At 33.9% G+C, this 12,505-nt stretch overlaps 1 long non-coding RNA gene across 1 annotated transcript in view; it reads right to left on the bottom strand.

The window, feature by feature from the left end:
* The window catches only part of LOC132694530 (uncharacterized), a 65,035-nt gene extending 53,430 nt beyond the window's left edge, over positions 1–11,605 (bottom strand). The window contains exon 1 of the long non-coding RNA XR_009617346.2: positions 11,470–11,605. This is a non-coding gene — a long non-coding RNA (uncharacterized LOC132694530). The remainder of the gene's footprint in view (positions 1–11,469) is intronic.
* Between the last annotated feature and the right edge of the window lie 900 nt (positions 11,606–12,505).

Below are 12,505 nucleotides of genomic sequence, written 5' to 3'. Positions count from 1 at the left end.
CATCTGATTCAGTCATAGACAACCTACTAGAAATTTAACTTCAGAGGGAAGAGACTTTGATTTATGTCTTGACTTATCCCCAGCACTTAACACTCAATAAGCAAATTTAATTAAATGAATAAATGGATGAATAAACTAATAAAGAGACTCTAAATAGGATACAGGAAGTCCTTCTATTACATTAGCAACAAGTAGTGATACAAATGTGGTACAGTGTTCAAGCCATCATAATACTGGTGACCTTTTTCAGAAATCTCTATATGTTGCCAACTTGATGTTTCTTAAAGGATGGTGTGTTTCCTTAAATTCAGCACTCCCGGTCTGGTCAAACTAAGTCTACAATGAATCTATGACATTGTTATTGAGCTAGATTCTATATTCTTAAAAAAATTTTTTTTAATGTTTATTTATTTTTGAGAGGAGGAAGGAGCAGAGAGAGAGGGAGATACAGAATCCAAAGCAGGCTCCAGGCTCTGAGCTGTCAGTAGAGCCGACATGAGGCTCGAACTCACGAACCATGATCATGACCTGAGCCAAAGTTGGGTGTTCAACCAACTGAGCCACCCAGGCACCCCTATAGTCTATATTCTTATTGGTACCTTTAAAAAGTATATGAGGTTTTCAGGATAATGCAAAGTATTTCATCCCAGACGGCATGGAATCTCAAATTTCAGAAAATGTTATGGGGCACCTGGGTGGCTCAGTCAGTTAGGCGTCCGACTTCAGCTCAGGTCATGATCTCACGATACGTGAGTTTGAGCCCCGCGTCAGGCTCTGTGCTGTCAGTTCAGAGCCTGGAGCCTGCTTTGGATTCTGTGTCTCCCTCTCTCTCTGCCCCTCCCCAACTCATGCTCTGTCTCTACCAAAAAATGAATAAACGTTAAAAAAAATTTTAAAAATTTTCAGAAAATGTTAGAGAAAATTTACGTGTTTATTAAAAATTCACTATGCAGTCTTTGAGACCCTGATTCTGTTGATTTGTCATGTGGTCCAGGATTCAGCACTTTAACCAGTATCCAAGGTAATTCTGATGGATCATGCTTAGAGATATAATTCTATAAGGAACAATTTTTATAAAATAAATGTTTAAAATGTAGCATAGATATTTTAAGTATTTCAATAGCCTGAAAAATAATAAATTATTTTATGTGCTTTTGCAATCTTAAAAGGCTTGTTTCTAGCCACTGTGTATAGGATTGTTGATGTTGCTAATAGTTTTCTTTTGTAGCTTTAGGCGTTTTGTTATAACATCTATTCCTTGCCATCGTCCTTTGGATCATTAACAGAAGGAGCCAAAAAATAGTGATTATGACCATTTGAACCAGACTCCCTGGATTCAAAACCTGGCCTTGACCATTTTTACCTCTGTGATCTTAAACATTTTCTGTAATGGAAATGATTACGGTACCTACTTCATATGGCTTTCTGAAAGGAAAATATGTTAATATTTGTAAAACACTCAGAGCAATGCCTGTCACATGGAAACTATACCAAATGAATAAATACATAATTAAAAGGCTTCTCAATTCTTCTGCATCAAACCTAAATTCTTAGGAAAATAGAAAAGACTTGCTTAATAAATAATGTTTACTATAGGTTTATGATCCTAATTATGCACAACGTTGATAATTTTTTTCTTTATTTCCATATAATGCAAATATATTTAAACTCATTGGCATAGCAGTATCTCCTAGAGCTGGATAGCCAATGATACATCTGTAAACAATACATAAAAAGACTGCCTTGAGCACCATGTAGAAGATACCCCTTTGTTAGTACTAAAATAGTTATACAATTCCTATCTATTCCTTCTCCCACTAAAACATGCAGCCAGGCTATTCTTAAGTGGTCAATTTGAAAAAAAATGAATTTCATCTCTTTTTTAGATCTGGATCTATTACTTAATAAAGAAGTTAATGAATAGTAGTATAGCCTTAAGGCAAAAAGCCAAAAAAAAAAAAAAATAGGAGAGCAATAAGAAGAAGAAAGAAGGGAAAAAAGGAGAAACAGAGGAAAGAGAAGAAGAAAAGTAAATGAAGGTGCTTTGTAATGTCACAAATTTGTAATGAGACCTTGAATTATGCAGAGTTGTTTTAACTGTGGGTTTCTTTGTTGTGAATAATCTGATGAGCCTATACTACATGGCATGTAGTGATAAATTAACCTTGAAAGCAAATGTAGGGGCATCTGGGTGGCTCAGTTGGTTATGCTTCTGACTTCAGCTGAGGTCATGATCTCAGGGTTTGTGAGTTTGAGCCCATGTCAGGCTCTCTGCTGTCAGCACTTGAGTTAGTTTTCAGATCCCCATCTCCCTCTCTCTGGCCCTCCCCAGCATACACATGTGCACTCTCTCTCAAAAAACAAATAAATAAATATTTAATGAAGAAATTTAAGTTTAAAAACCAAAGAAGCAAACGTAGATTTTATAAGCAGTCTTTAGTTAAGGAATTCAAGTTTTTAGTGAGAAAGTCTTTAAGGAATCTCCCTAAAAAGGAACCACAGAGTTCATTCTTGACATTTGTTCCATCTAACTGCTTCATTCCAAGAATAGAGATGTCCTGAAATGTATCAGTAAATGGGTGATCCATAAAACTCCATAAAATAGGATTCTTAATCCAAACCATATGGTCCCTGAATGGGTTTTATAGAGTGGTATATGTATATAAAGTGGTGAATGTGCCCACAGGTGCATTTTGCAAGTGGAGAGTTTGCATGACTCTCATAAGTATCTCCAAGTGGTTGGTAATACAAAAAGAAGTTAAGAACCACTGCAAGAAGGAGATCTAAAAGATGTACACTATGTTTGCTATTACTGGCATTTTTATCAGAATGGTGATGGCAAGACACATTTAAAGTGCTATAGGTCCAAGACATTGCTGCAATGATGTTTTCAATTTTCTCATCTCATGTTATTTGGAAAGTGAATGACAGTTTATTTATCTGATGATAAACCTTAAAAGTTATAAATAATTCTTTCCTATTCTTCTGTGATAGGCCAACGATTGCCACAGCCTTTTACCAAGAGATTATGAATATGTTACCTTATTCAAATAGGAACAGGACTTTGTAGGCATGATTAAGTTAAGGGTCTTGAGATGGGGAGAGTATCCTGTGTTACACAGGTGGGCACACTGTAATCACAAGGCTCTTTGTAAGATGGCAATTGGAGAATCAGAGAGAAGAGAAGTGACCAGAGAAGCAGAGGTGGGAGAGGGCAGACTGAAAGATGTTACATCACTGGTTTTAAAGATGGAGGAAGGTAATAAGAACCATGAATGCAGATGGCTTCTACAAGCTGGTAAAGGCAAGGAAAGGAATTCTCCTCTAAAACCTCCAAAGGGAACAGAGCTCTTCTGGCACTGTGATTTCAATCTTCTCCCTCTCCCTCTCCCTCTCTCCCCTCTCCCCTCTCCTTCTCCCTCTCTGTCTCCCTCTCCTCCACAGCAATAGTGATTCTTTTCTCTCTCAGATCATGTCTCCACACCTCCTTACCTTCCGTGATTTGGTCTCTTTTCTCCCTCTAGTTGTGTAGCTTGTTCTCTCAGCCCTAAGATCAGTTTCCTGGGTGTTCACAATGATTTGATATTTATCTAGCTGTGTTTAAGGGATAAGGCCTACATAAGGGCCTCCTACTACTCTGCTATCTTAACTCCTCCTGGGATCATTTTCTTTTTCAACAATTTTTTTTTAATGTTTTATTTTATTGATTGATTGAGAGAGAGAGAGAGAGAGAGAGAGACAAAGTGTGAATAGGGGAGAGGCAGAGAGAGACAAAGACAGAATCTGAAGTAGGCACCAGGCTCTGAGCTGTCAGCACAGAGCTGGATGCGGGGCTCAAACTCACAAACTGTGAGATCATGACCTGAGCTGAAGTCAGATGCTTAACTGACTGAGCCACCCAGGCACCACTCAGATCATTTTCTTAATTTCCCTTTCTGCGACTTCGTTATTAGTGTATTGAAATGCAATGAATTTCTGTATATTGCCTTTGTATCCCATGACTTTACTGAATTCATTAATCAGTTCTAATAGTTTTTTGGCAGAGTCTTCAGAATTTTCTACATATAGTATCATGTTATTTGCAAATAGTGAAAGTTTTATTTCTTTCTTACTGATTTGGATGCTTTTGATTTCTTTTTGTGGTCTCATTGCTGTGTCTAGGACTTCCATTACTATGTTGAATAAAAGTGATGAGAGTGGACATACTTGTGTTCTTCCTGACCTTAGGGGGAAAACTCTTAGTATTTCACCATTGAGGATGGTATTCGCTGTGGGTTTTTCATATATGACCTTTATTATGTTAAAATATGTTTTCTCTAAATGAACCTTGTTGAGGGTTTTTATCATGAATGGATATTGTACTTTGTCAAATGCTTTATCTGAATCAAAATGATCATATGATTTTTATCCTTTCTCTTACTGATGTGATATGAACCACACTTAGATCCTGGAAATAAATTCCACTGATCTTGATGAATATTTTTTTAATGTATTGTTGAATTTTGTTGCTAGTCTTTTGCTGAGAATTTTTGCATCTATGTTTATTACAGGTATTTCCCTGCTGTTCTCTTTTTTTGTGATGTCTTTACCTGGTTTGGGTACCAAGGTAATGCATGCCTCACAGAATGAATTTGGAAGTTTTCATTCCTCTTAAATTTTTTGGAAAAGTTTGAGAATAATAAATATTAACTCTTCTCTAAATTCACCTGTGAAGCCATCTGGTCCTGGACTTTTGTTTGTTGGAAGTTTTTTCATTACTGATTCAATTTTATTGCTAGTAATCTGTCCATTCAAATTTTCTATGTCTTCCTGAATCAATTTTGAGAAGTAATATGTTTCTAGGAATTTATCCATTTCTTTTAGGTTATCAATTGCCAATTTGGTGGCATATACTTTTTCATAATATTCTCTTATGATGGTTTGTATTTCTGTGGTGTCAGTTATTATTTCTCCTCTTTCATTTCTAATTTTATTTGAGTCTTCTTTCTCTCTTTTTTGGTGAATCTGGGTAGAGGTTTATCAATTTTGTTGATCTTTTCAAAGAACCAACTCCTGGTTTCATTGATCTGTTCTATTGCTTTTTTAGTTTATTTTTGTTTATTTCTGCCCTACTCTTTATTATTTACTTCTTACTACTGGTATTGGGTTTTGTTTGTTCTTTTTTTCTAGCTCCTTTAGGTGTAAGGTTAGGTTATTTGAGATTTTTCTTGCCTCTTGAGGTAGGTCAATATTGCTATAAAGTTCTCTCCTACAACTGCTTTTGCTACACTCCAAAAATTTTGGACTATTGTGTTGCATTTTCATTTGCCCCCATGCATTTTTTAATTTCCTCTTCGATTTCTTGGTTGACCCACTTATTGTTTAGTAGCATGTTCTTTAACCTCAATATGTTTGTGTTCTTTCCAGATGTTTTCTTGTGGTTGATTTCTAGTTTCATACTGTTGTGGTCAGAAAAGATGCACGGTATAACTTCAATCTTTTTGAAATTGTTGAGACTTGTTTTGTGGTCTAACATGTAATCTATTCTTAAGAATGTTGTACGTGAACTTGAAAACAATGTATGTTCTGCTGTTTTAGGATAGAATGTTTTGAGTAAATCTGTTAAATCTATACAGTCCAGTATGTCTTTCAAAGTCACTGTTTCCTTGTTGAATTTCTGTTTTAATGACCTGTCCATTGCTGAAAGTGCAGTGTTAAAGTTCCCTTTATTATTGTATTACTATCTATTACTTCTTTTATGTTTTTTTATGAACGGCTTTAAGTCTCTGGGTGTTTTCATGTTGGGTGCATAAGTATTTACAATTGTTATATATTCTTGTTGTATTGTACTCTTAATGATTATATACTGTCCTTCTTTGCCTCTTGTTACACTTTGTTTTAAAGTCTCTTTTGTCCGTTACAAGTATTGTACCCCAGCTTTCTTTTCATACCATTTGCATATGAAATGCTTCCCCATCCTTTCCCTTTCAATCTGCATGTGTCTGTAGGTCTGAAATGAGTATCTTGTAGTCAGCATATAGTTGGGTCTTTGTTTTTATTTGTTCTGTCACCCTATGTCTTTTGATTGGAGCATTTAGTCCATTTACATTCAAAGTAATTATTGACAGATATGTATTTATTACCATTTTGTTACTTGTTTTATGGCTGTTTTTATAGGGTTTTTTTTTCATTCTTTTCTTCCCTCTCTTCTGTCACAATTTTTTTGGCTTTCTTTAGTGATTGATATACTTGGATTCCTTTCTTATTATTTTTGGCATATCTATTACTTTTTTTTGATTTGCAGTTACCATTTGGTTTGTATATAACATCTTCTATATATAGAAATCAATATATATTAAGTTTATGGTTGCTTAAGTTTGAACCCGTTCTTTACTCCTCTCCTCTCCATGTTTTAGGTGTTGTACTTTATATGCTTTTATTTTGTGAGCCCTTTGACTGATTTTTACAGATATATTTATTTTTACTACTGTTGTGCTTTCTGCTTTCCTTACTCTTCCTAATGGTCTTTCCTTTCTATTCAAAGGTTCCACTTTAACCTTTTTTTTTGTAGGGCTCCTTAGTGGTCATGAATTCCTTTAACTTTTGTTCATCTGTAAAACTCTTGATCTTTCCTTCTGTTCTGGATGATAGCCTTGTTGGATAGTGTATTCTTGGCTGGAGGTTTTTTTTCTTCCAGCACTTTGAATATATCATGCCACTCCCTCTGGTCTGAAGAACATAATTAAACTTGGAAATAGGGAAAATACTTTGTGGGACTGTCAGACCATCAAATCAGTTAATCAATAGATAGCTGAGGCAGTTTAGCTTTCCATTATCTGTAGGAGTCAAAATAAAACCTTCAAATAAGAAATAAGATACATTATCTGTGACTTAAAACATATTAAAATACCTGCTCTCTGCAGACCATAATGAACAGAAAGAAAATACTAATAAAAAGTAAGATCTACTATCAGTTTATGAAAAAAAAAACACCTTGATTGTAAGTATGATGGTTTCTAATCAATATCATTGACTTTTTTTCCCAAGGAATATTAGCATTAAAAATCTAATTGTTCCCCTCATTTGTCTCTTTTAGCAATTTCTGTCTTGAAAGTTGTATATTATTGTTAGGTTTTATGTGTTGTGTTCTTCTTTGCAATTACTTTGTTGTTTTATTTTTTAAAAATATTTTATTTTGCTTCTTCTGGAATTTTTAAATTATATCTTTGTGTCTACTCAGTCTAATGGAAATGGACCATTTCTTAGATGGAAGACAGTTCTGGAAGCTTTAAAGAATGTTGGACTGCCTTAGCTTTGATAAGCAACTCTAGCTTTTATGGCATTAAGGGAACTTTGGGGGATTAGTTCCACTAAGCTTACCATAGTTTCAGCTGAGGTGACCTAATCACAGTTGCTACCCCTTGTCAAGACTGATAAGGTGTTGTTTTTCAGGGTGCAATATGTTACCACCCACTACACACCTCAAGATAAGATGGCAAAATAGAAAGATAGAGAAAGTGATGTCTCTTCCAATCACATTAACAATTTTCTGGGAGCATAGAGGTCGCATTCAAGATACATTGCCAAGAAAGAAATTTGTTTCTGGCTCATCACAATTTTTTTTCATTTTCTGAGACATTCATAGCTATCAAAACCAAACCGAAAAAAAAAAATTCCAAAAAAACAAACATACCCTTTTTATATAGCTAAAACATTGCTACAGAGAAAGGAAAATTTAGGTACTCTCACATTTATTTTATTCTTTAAAACTTATTTATTGGGGTGCCTGGGTGGCTCAGTCGGTTAAGCACCCGACTTCGGCTCAGGTCACGATCTTGCGGTATGTGAGTTCGAGCCCCGCGTTGGGCTCTGTGCTGACTGCTCAGAGCTTGGAGCCTGTTTCAGATTCTGTGTCTCCCTCTCTCTCTGACCCTCTCCCGTTCATGCTCTGTCTCTCTCTGTCTCAAAAATAAATAAACATTAAAAAAAAATTTTTTTTAATTTATTTATTTTGAAAGAGAGACAGAGAGAGAGAGAGAATCCCAAGCATGCTCCATGCTGTCAGCATGGAATCTGACATGGGGCTCATGAGATCATGATGTGAGCAGAAAACAAGAGTTAGACACTTAATTTACTGAACCAACCTGGTGCCCTGGTACTCTCACATTTCTTAACTCTTTCTTGACTATTGTTAGTTACTATGTAGAATCTTCTGCTCTTTTTGGCTTTGCCATTATTTTATGTATACCCTTTGATTCCATTCAATACATACAAAATATGTAATGTAATATTTTTATAAGAAAACATTTGAAGAGAGAAAAACATGGAAAGAAACAAAACGTCTAACAATAGGGATTTAGTTCAATAAATTAGGGCATATGAATATAATTAAATGGTCTTAAACCAGTAAAAATGATACAGTAGAAGATTGGTGACATATAAATGTTCTAATTATAAAGTGAGTAAAGGAGATATATATGGTAAACTTAGTTAATGCTGTTCTGCTCTGTATTGTTATAAAAACTCCTCCTACAAATATGGTACTTCTATTGAAAAAGTACTGTATTCAAAGAGAAAAATAAATTAGGAAATTACATGGCCAAACTCACCAGAAGAAAAAATGGCATTTTCTAATTGCTATAAATGAAGGGGAAACATAACAACAGAACTTTAGGGTGTTACTGAAGTAACTCTGAGGTATGGGAACTGGGATAAACTTGACAGATTGGAGTATTGTTGCTCATGTTGGAACAGGAGCTGTGGTTTTGGCTTCACATAAGGTGGTTAGTTGGAATCAAATCCTTTGCAAAGAAAAAAAAAAACCATACAAACACACAACAAAAAACTGGATGCCTCTATTGGCTACAATGTCTGTGAAAATTGGATTAGGAAAACCACAGATCCAAGAAACATGCCAACTACTGAGATCCATAAGTGGAAAAAAAGTAACTTTGGAGAAATGAAAATCTCAATCCCAAATCACATGCTGTGAGGTTTGAATGTTTACTACTCATAAGGTTGGAAGCCAAAAATTAATAAATTAACACTGGTCTCAGCAGAAGCTACAACTCACAATACATGAGACTCCCACAAAGAAAATCCACCCTTATTGAAGATGACATACAATTACACAAACAAACAAACAAACCTCTTCAAACTATGCATGAAAATTAACTGCAGTGCAAAAAGAGTCAACAAATGGAACACATTTATTAATATCTAAACTACTAGGGATAAAAATGGTATAAATATAACTATCAAATGTTGATGTTTACAGTTATTAAAGAGATACAAAAGAGGAATAAAATCTACAACGAGAACAGTATAGAAATAAAAAAAGACTGCAGTAGAGCCAAATCAAATCTCTAAGAATGACAAATATAATTATCAAAATTAAGAGCACGATGGGCATATTGTATGGAACATAAACTCAATGGAATAGGGATAATAAATTTGAAAATACATTTACTAGTTTATGTAGAATGAAGTATGGTGAGATAAAGACACAAAAATACTTATGGACATGAAAAATAGTGAATGAAAATCTAACATCCAGTAATAGGAGTTCTGGAATTAATAATAAAGAGAAGGCTGGAAGTATAATAGTCCAAGACAAGGAAATGGTTGATACTTTTCTAATATTGAATGGTGTTATTAGTTTTGAGATTGAAGAAGTTCAAAAGAGAGGGTGAGTGAAAATAGATCCATTCTTATGCATCTCCTAGTGAAGGATAAAAATCACATAATAATCTCAATTGATATTAAAAAGGCATTTTATAAAATTCAAAATCCTTTCATAATAAAAACACTCAACACACTAGGAATAATTAACCTTAGAATAGTAAAAGCCATTGATAAAAAACCTAGAAAGACTATCAAACTCAATGATAAAAGAGTGAATGCTTTTCTTTCAAGATCAGGCACAAGATGGGGTGCCTGGGTGGCTCAGTCGGTTAAGTGTCTGACACTGGCTCAGGGTATGATCTCGTGGTTTGTGAGTTTGAACCCTGCGTCGGGCTTGGTGCTGACATCTCAGAGCCTGGAGCCTGCTTGGGATTCTGTGTTTTCCTCTATATCTGTCCCTCCTCCACTCGCACTCTCTCTCTGTCTCTCTCTCTCAAAAATAAACATTAAAAAATAAATAAATAAAAGATTAGGCATAAGGCAAGAATCCTTAGGCACAACTCAATGTCCTTAGTAGATATAGGTCTATTCAGATTTTCTTTCTTCATAATTTAGTCTTGGTAGGTGTTGTATTTCTAGAAATTTGTTCATTTAGGTTGTCTAATCTGTTGATGAACAATTGTTTACAGAATTCTCTTACAATGATCTTTATTTCTGTAGAATGAGTAGTAATATCCCCACATACATTCAATTTTAGTAATTTGTCTTCTCTCTTTTTTTCTAAGTCCATTTACTTAAAGGTTTGTCAATTTTACTAATCTTCATGAAGAATCAGTTTTTGGTTTTGTTGATTTTCTTTATTGCTTTTCTATTCTCTGTAATATTTTTGACTTTGTTCTTATCTCTATTATTTCCTTCCTTAATAGCTTTAGATTTAGTTTGTTCTTTTTCTATTTCCTTCAGTTGTAAATTTAAGTTGTTGATTTGATATCTTTCTTGTTTTTTCATGTAACTATATAGTTATCGTTTTTTCCTTTAACACTGCTTTCACTGTGTCAGTTAAGTTTTGATGTGTTGTATGTTTGTTTTCATATGTCTCTAAGTATTTTCTAATTTTCCTTGTAATTTCTTATTTGATCCATTAGCTTTTTAAGAGTATGTTTTTTAATTTCCATAAATTTGTGAATTTTTCTGTTTTCCTTGTTATTGATTTCTAATTTAATCCTTTTGTGCAGAAAACTACTTTCTATGGTACTTCTTTTTAAATGTATTGAGACTTAATTTATGCTCATATAGTCTATACTGGAGAATGTCCCATTGTGCACTTAAGAAAAATGTGTATTCTGTTGTTGGGTAGGGTTAGATATGCTTGTTTTATGTGTTTTTCCAATCCTCTATTTCTATACTTATCTTCTGTTTGTTCTATCCATTACTGATAGCGATGTGTTGAAGTATCCAACTATCAGTACAAAAGTATTTCTCCCTTCAGTGCTGTCAGTTTTGTTTCTATTTTGACAGCCTGTTATGAGATGTACACATTTTTATAATTATTATATCTTCTTGCTTTTTTGAACCTTTATTAATATATAATGTTCCTGTTCTCCTATAAATTTTTTTATTTAAATCAATTTTGTTTGGTATTAGAATCATTCCTGCTCTCTTTGGCTATGATTTGCATAGAATATCTTTTTCCAACCCTTCACTTTCACTCTATTGGTGCCTTTGGATCTAAAGTAAATCTCTTGTAGACAATATATAGTTGGATTATATTGTTGTTGTTGTTTTTAAGTCTATTTGGCCAAGCTCTGTCTTTGGAGCCTTTAATCCATTTATATTTAAAGTAATTACTGATAAGAAGAGACTTACTTCTGTCATTTTCCTATTTGTTTTCCATAGGCCTTATAGTGTTTCTTGTCCCTTATTCCCTGCATTTCTGTCTTCTTTTGTGTTTAGTTGAATTTTGTAGTGAAATGTTTTCATTCTCTTCTCATTTCCTGTTAGGTATACTTTATTGCTATTTTCTTTGTGGTTACCATGGAAATTACATTTAACATTCTAAAGTAGAACACTCTAATTTGAAATTAAACCAGTTTAACTTTGATAACATGCAAAAGCCTTGTTCCTATACATCTCTAGCCCCACTCTCATTCAGTTATTAAAATTACATCTTACATATTGTGTGCAAAACATAGATTATAGTTTTTTTTATGCTTCGGTCTCAAATACATATTTTTGGTAGAAAACAGAAAGTGAAGTTACAAAACAAATTTATGACATTTCTAGCTTTTAGACTGAAAAAATTCAATGTATTAATCTCTTAAATAATGTAGAAAGCCAAAAGTAAAGTTATAAACCAAGGTTACAATAATGCTAGCTTTTATAATTATCTATTTATTTGCCTTTACTGAGTCTTAATTTCTTCATATGGCCTCAAGTTCCTCTCCAGCGTCTTTCATTGCAACCTGTAGAACTTCCTTTAGCATTTCTTACAGGACAACCCTGGTAGTAATGAATTCCCTCATCTTTTGTTTATCTGGGAATGTCTTAATTTCTCCCTCACTTTTGAAGGACAATTTTACTAGATATAGGATTTTATTTACTATTGTGATACTATACATCTGCATAAAAAACATGGTGTTATTGTGGGAAAATGATACTATATATTTGAAATTTTGTTAGAGTCTAAAATAAGTTCTTTAATATTAGGAATTTCGGGTCTTTGTATGCCAGGCTTTTTAAATTCTGAGGTGAGTCAAGTCATAACTGTATCTACAGATCATGGCAATGAACCCTGCTACGTCTCATAAGTAATGTGTTCTAAACAAAGAGCTGAGCCCCAGATTTTCACTGATCCCTAACAGAATCAGGATTGTCAGTGTGACCAAATGTTTGTAGAAACTTA

Source organism: Panthera onca, chromosome B4, assembly GCF_046562875.1.
Source record: "Panthera onca isolate mPanOnc1 chromosome B4, mPanOnc1 haplotype 2, whole genome shotgun sequence".
NCBI classification, from domain to species: domain Eukaryota; kingdom Metazoa; phylum Chordata; class Mammalia; order Carnivora; family Felidae; genus Panthera; species Panthera onca.
This window is presented reverse-complemented; position numbering and strand designations above follow the sequence as displayed.